Source organism: Aedes aegypti, chromosome 2, assembly GCF_002204515.2.
Source record: "Aedes aegypti strain LVP_AGWG chromosome 2, AaegL5.0 Primary Assembly, whole genome shotgun sequence".
Classification (NCBI taxonomy): domain Eukaryota; kingdom Metazoa; phylum Arthropoda; class Insecta; order Diptera; family Culicidae; genus Aedes; species Aedes aegypti.
Window position 1 is genome coordinate 290,343,533 of NC_035108.1, and position 6,400 is coordinate 290,349,932.

Sequence of the window (6,400 nt, forward strand, 5' to 3'; positions counted from 1 at the left end):
ATTTTGGAATAGATTCTATTTGAACACTCTTGCTGTTTTTTGGCATTAGGATAGCTTTTACTAATCCGAAATATCTATGATATTCGATGGTGTTCGCCAAACAGGAAAAAGCAGGACAAAACTTGAAATATGAAAAATAAATCAGGACGCCTCGAAAGAATCTTAAAATCAGGACATGTCCTGCTAAATCAGGACGAATGGTAACCCTAATCGTTGGAATTCCAATTTTATGATCGTTAGTTTTCGATAAAACTTAAGAGTGGTCCTTTCGGTTTTCTCAATTTGGACCCCTCGTACGCCAGCTAGCCAAACAGTTTGCGAAAAGGCCCATTTTTTGATAAATCTTGGGTATGTCTTTAGCGATATGTCTCATATTTCCTTTGCAATACATAGCAAACTTAGTGGCATCGTATAGAGAAAGGATATAGCTTTCATTTGCAGTGAAAACAAATTTGGCCGTCATTTTGAATTTGGCCACCATCTTGAATTTTGTTAGAAAAATCGTTTTTTCACCATTAGCGCACCGCTCGTTTTGAATTCTGCGATCACCATCTGAAATTTGAGAAAAAATTGCTTAAGATAGGCTACAAAAACTAGGTGAGCAATGGTATTTACCCTATGAAATGAACAATTTTCTAAATCATATTCTACGATGTTGACGTAGTGCAATCAATGCAAACATTATTTTTTGTACAACAAGCAAACAAACAAGTATTCAATCGTTGGTGTTGTTTTATTTATTATTTTGAGTAATTAAATCTGGTGGATATCTTGGTTTTAAGTAGTAGAATGAATGTTTCACCTTGATAGCACGCAACATGTCGAATTTAGAGGTTACCAAAAACAAAGTTACGTATATTATTCTTCTTTTTATTCTTCATTTTCATAACGTTACGTCCCTATCGGAACCCAGCCTGTTACTCATCTTTATTAGCTATAAACACAGATAATTGCAAAGGATTTTTTAATGCGATTTTTGAAACAGAATATCTTTGAATTCAGGAGTAATGAATAAATAAATTCAATAAATGAAAACCGTCCAAAAATATTGATTGAAATAAACAAACTTTTTTTTTAACCATATGCATTGTTGTTCATTGAATGAAGTTTATAGATTGCGCGTTGGGACATTAGTGGACATCTTGTGGTAACAGTGGCGCAACCAAGGGGGGTCTTGAGGGTAAACCCCCTCCCCAGAACAAAAACAAATATGACTTACCGGAATCTACAAACACTCAGAAATAAAAATAGTCACAGAGTTACTAAAGTTTATGCATTAATGACTATTTTCTATCTGCCTCTCTTTCATTCTGCTGTGAATTTTTACACTAACTGTCATTTCGACTAGGTTGAAGCTTAGCGATGCTTCAACCCAGGTGAATTGACAAATAGGAATAAAATTCCCTGTAGGATGAAAGAGAGGTAGATAGAAAATAGTCATAAATTACTAAAACTTAGTCATTCTGTGACTACCCGCGTTTCTGAGTGAACACCAAACATATTATTCTAAGTTGTAACTTCCTCAATAATAGACCCTGAAGAGTTTCATAAAAACATAATTTTCTCACTTTTTTGATAAATATACAGCAGGATTTTGACATTCTTGCAATGCTTGAGCAGAGGTTTTGAGATACTTGTCAAACATATAAGTAGGTATAGTGGAATTCTCAACAGTTGACTGATGAAACATCCGAAGCTTCAACAATCTTTAAGTTGACGCAGCATTCAGCCAAATTTTGCACGTAAATTGTTGAAGCAGCAAATCCTAGTCCTAGAAAAGCTCAATGAGGATGGCAGGTTCATTTCTATGTCGAAAAACAACTAATCGACACTGCTCCTCCATAAGGGCATAACTGACATAAGCGATTTTTCTTCATTGATCCTCTTTTTCATAAATAACTTCACCAAATTAAAAACAAATGAAGTCTGTAATATTTCTTGTTCATGAAGCAAGATTTAATAGTTCTTTGTACTACAGCACGAAAACGAGAAGTGAATCAGTTTTCTGTAATAATGCAAAAAGAGCAACGATGAAGGGAAATCTATGGATACAAATGAACCCTTATGAAAAATCAATCTTGAAATATTCGTCCGCAAGCTGGAAATGTTGTAATATCTGCATTGCTAATTTGCTTCCAATCAACTGCTATTAATAGGTATTTGCAACGTTCCCTACTGCAACTTAATGCGCTGTTAGATTATTTTTTGTCGTTGATAAACTTGAAAACGTATTTAAAGAACTATATAGGCGGAGTGTGAATGAATGATGTCACTCTAATGTATGGTTATCCAAATATAACTGTGTGTAAAGTAACAGTGTGGGATGAATTTTCGAACAAATCACAAAGGATGAACATTTAAATCGTTGTCAGAATTTTAGAATTTCATGTAAACTTTCGTTAAATATTCATATGTGAAAAGTGAAATCTATGCTGATTTTTGAAAAGAATAAAATATCCTGTGGAACACGAAGTTTTCTTCATCAGCTACAGACGTACCGACAATGGGGTGTTAAGGACTCGTGGGGTTTTAAGGGATTGAACTTCTCCATCAAGTTTGACAAGTCACAAAAACGTCGAAAGTCGATATATCAGTCATCTGAAATGCTTGATTTGTTCGGAGGATTGTGAACTGCAGTATGTGATAGGGAATGTTTAATAAAATAAAGTATTGTGAAGTCTAGATATTGAAAACGATTCAAAAAATTTTTGTTCAAATTTTATAGGCTAAATACATTAATCTACAAAAATATGAAACAATATTAAGATAAATATGTGAGTAACTTAGAAGATAAGTATATTTAATTGAGATCACAATGTAGGCAACAAATTTTGAAAATTTTATCTAGATTTTGAGTTTTAATATTTTTTATGGAAAATGACTGTTTTTGAAAATACGTGGGGTGTTAAGGGGTTATCTTTTCTACTTTTTCCAAGTTACTAAACTCATTTGATTTATGCTGTAATATATTTCAATATACTTTTGCCTTATTCCGTGAGGTAGAACTGCATTGTAAAACTTAGGGATCCTGTTTTGTTTGTTACTGAATATCTCCAAAAATGTCTAACCTCAAAAATTGATTAAACTGGTTGGAAAATCTTGTTAACTACGTATTAAAGTAAATATAGGATTTTTCTAGACATGATTTCCAAAACTTGTTCGAACTTACTGGTAAAATTTTTGATAAGTTAGAAGGATTCTTTTACTTGGAAATGCAAAATGGTTTTGCAGCCGTTGTTTCTTTCAGTGGTAATCCTATGAAGTGGTAAACAAAAATAATATTTTGTCATTTCTCAGAGTCTATAAATGAAAAGTTGCGCGAAGAGTTAAAACAAATCTATCGAGCTTTCAAACCGTCCAGCTATCAAACAGATCAGCAAAACAAATAAAGGCTTTTTTCAAAGACAGCAGGAGAACAATAATTCAAAGAAACCTCTTCGCGTAACTCTCTGTACATAGACTCTGTCATTTCTGAGCTCTTTTTGAGAATCTTCGCGGTCTCGTCGGGCACTTAACGTGTTATATAGTGAGCGTTAGATTTCCGCTCCATACTGGAACACTTTTCTTCTTCGGTATTTTTCGACCATGCCACTGAGTGTTGCATGCAAATACTTTGTTTAGTGTAGTGTTATATTTTCAGGACAAATTGACCATTTCCCCTATTAAAAATAAAAGCTTGTTGAAATTATCCTTATACTATAGATTATTTAAAAAGTTGCTCTGCATAGCTTACAGGATTCGTAAACTGCAAATATTTAGGTTATGATCCTGTTGCATATAAGTGTAAAAATCATTTCAAGACAATTTTATGATGTTTTGATAGTTCACAAATAGGATTAATAACTGTGAACATGTTAGCAGTTAAAATGAAACGGTTTGCGTTTGCAGGAGTTCCAAGTTCAATAATATTAATGTATTATCTGCTTAAGGTTGAACATAACTTATGAAATTGAATGAAAGCACCAAAGTTATTGACCAAAAAGATAATGTTTTGCTGTTTGAAAAATATGGTTTTATTTACGAAACTCAAATTCCTGAACATCCCATTTATCTCAGAAATCTGTCATGGGATCCTTATAATTGTATTTGGCTTTTGATATACACGACGAGAGAATGGTAGGGCAGTACTTTGTTCAATTATTATTATTGACATACTAGAAGTTGCTTGAAATTCTAGTTGAAATTTTTTTTCATCCCTTAACACCCCATTTTACGGTATTTTAGATCTTTTTTTTTGAAAATTAGACCAGATACAACAGACTTCTTTTAAGTAGTGGTGTAAGTTTATGGAAATAGGTATACCTGGAGCGTACGAGATAAACTAAAATTTGCAAATGTTGTTTCGTCCTTTGTCTAGAATATTATTTCAATTTTTCTACTTTGATTCTGGTTCTATCTTTCAAAACCCTCCCCCCCAACCCTAGATCCAAATGCTGGTTGCGCTACTGTGTGGTAATATCTGTAGTTTTGACGTAAAACATTGCCATCAGTACATTAACTTAAAATAGAAATCTTGAGTTTTTGAGCAAAACAAATCCTTACTTTTATGAGCCATAAAGTATCGCTTTTACTACCGCCCAACATACATATGAAAAATAGCGAAATTGAAAGATGAGAAGCACGCTTTTTTCTTATATGGACGTAATGCCGAAACGCAGGTGTATCATTTTGAGGTTGAAAAATCTGGTGGCCATCTTGGATTTCGACGCCATGCCATGTTTTTTTCGCAAACTGTATATCTAGGGGTCCACCAATTTGAGAAACCCGAAAGGACCACCCTTAAGTTTTATCGAAAATAGCGATCAATCAATAAAATAATTGTAATTCTAACGATGGGTGTTGATGGCGGGCTGGTTTCAGCGAGAATTGCTCAGTTCTTCTTCTCTTCTTCTTTCTGGCGTTACGTCCCAACTGAGACGAAGCCTGCTTCTCAGATTAATGTTCTTATGAGCACTTCCACAGTAATTAACTGAGAGCTTTCTTTGCCGATTGACCATTTTTGCATGTGTATATCGTGTGGCAGGTACGAAGCTACTCTATGCCCTGGGAATCGAGAAAATTTCCTTTACAAAAAGATCCTCGACCAGCGGGATTCGAACCCACGACCCTCAGCATGATCATGCTAAATAGCTGCGCGTTTACCACTACGGCTATCCGGGCCCAGTTATGGATCAAAAATAACTCGATTCCGAAAGAAACGCCGAAACGTATGCTTTCATTAACACACCATTCGTTTACCACGCAGATAAATTGTTGTTACAGTGTTTTGATCCATGATGTAAGTCGATTTAATCCAGAAAAAGAACCCTCCCCTCCCACTGATCCATATCTGTGGGATGTACAACGTTTGAAATTTCTATCGAAATGACCAATTTTTCATAAATAACTGCAAATTTTGAGGTGTACTCCCGAAAACAATTATAGTCTACACTGCCTTGGAGATATTTTTGTTTTGTACAATTTCACCATATGCGCTAGCTTCCAACATGACGGGAAGTCGCCGACGGTCATCTAGTTCCCGTTGAATAGCTGCACCACAACGGCTATTTGGGACTCAACATTTTATTAGACCCAATTTTCATTTCCGCACATGATGTTTTAAGGACCTACATTCCATTAAGTTTTTAAAATCAAATACAAGTAGCGGTATTGGAAAACGAAAATATTGCCTTCAAATTCGATGCACACAGCGCGGATAGTTCGGCACTTTTTGCTCTGATTTTTTTTTTTTTTTTTGCATAAGCAAAGATTTTCAAAGCTTCATACTTGTAGATCTGTAGAGTAAAGTGGGACAAAAGTTCGAGTGGAGCAAGAGTTTCTTTTTAAGATTTCTAGCTCATTTTAAAACAAAACTAATAAATGTCATGGTGGTTCGAGTGCTAGTCAAGTAAGAGACTTTCACTCCAAATCTCATAAAATTCAATTGAGATTTGGAAAAGTTATGGCTGTTTGTTGTTTTTTTTTATGTGAAAGTTGTAATGTTTGGTCGAACTTTTATTGCATGGAACCAAATAAACATACAATCTTTTTCGTTTTTTTTTGTTATGGCGTTTCTAGGCCTATCATAGAGATGCTTTGCCGTGTATTAGTTTTTTCATAAATGCTTGGAAACAAATTTTAGCCCATAGTGGGGCAAAAGTTCGAATCAGCGTGGCAAAAACTCATGGAAAAATTATCAAATTGCTTAAAATCCTAATATAATCTTTAAATTCAGCGAAATTTGCCTGATCGTGCGAAAAAAGTCACCAAAATTTCGAATTTTCATTTTGTTTGGGCAAAAGTTCGTTTAAGACAATCAATTTTAAAACTGTTATAACAAAAAATGGGTAATTATTTGGACAAAAGTTTGTTAAGCAAAATAAAGCCAGTATGTTGAAGATTCATTTTGTGGTATTTATTT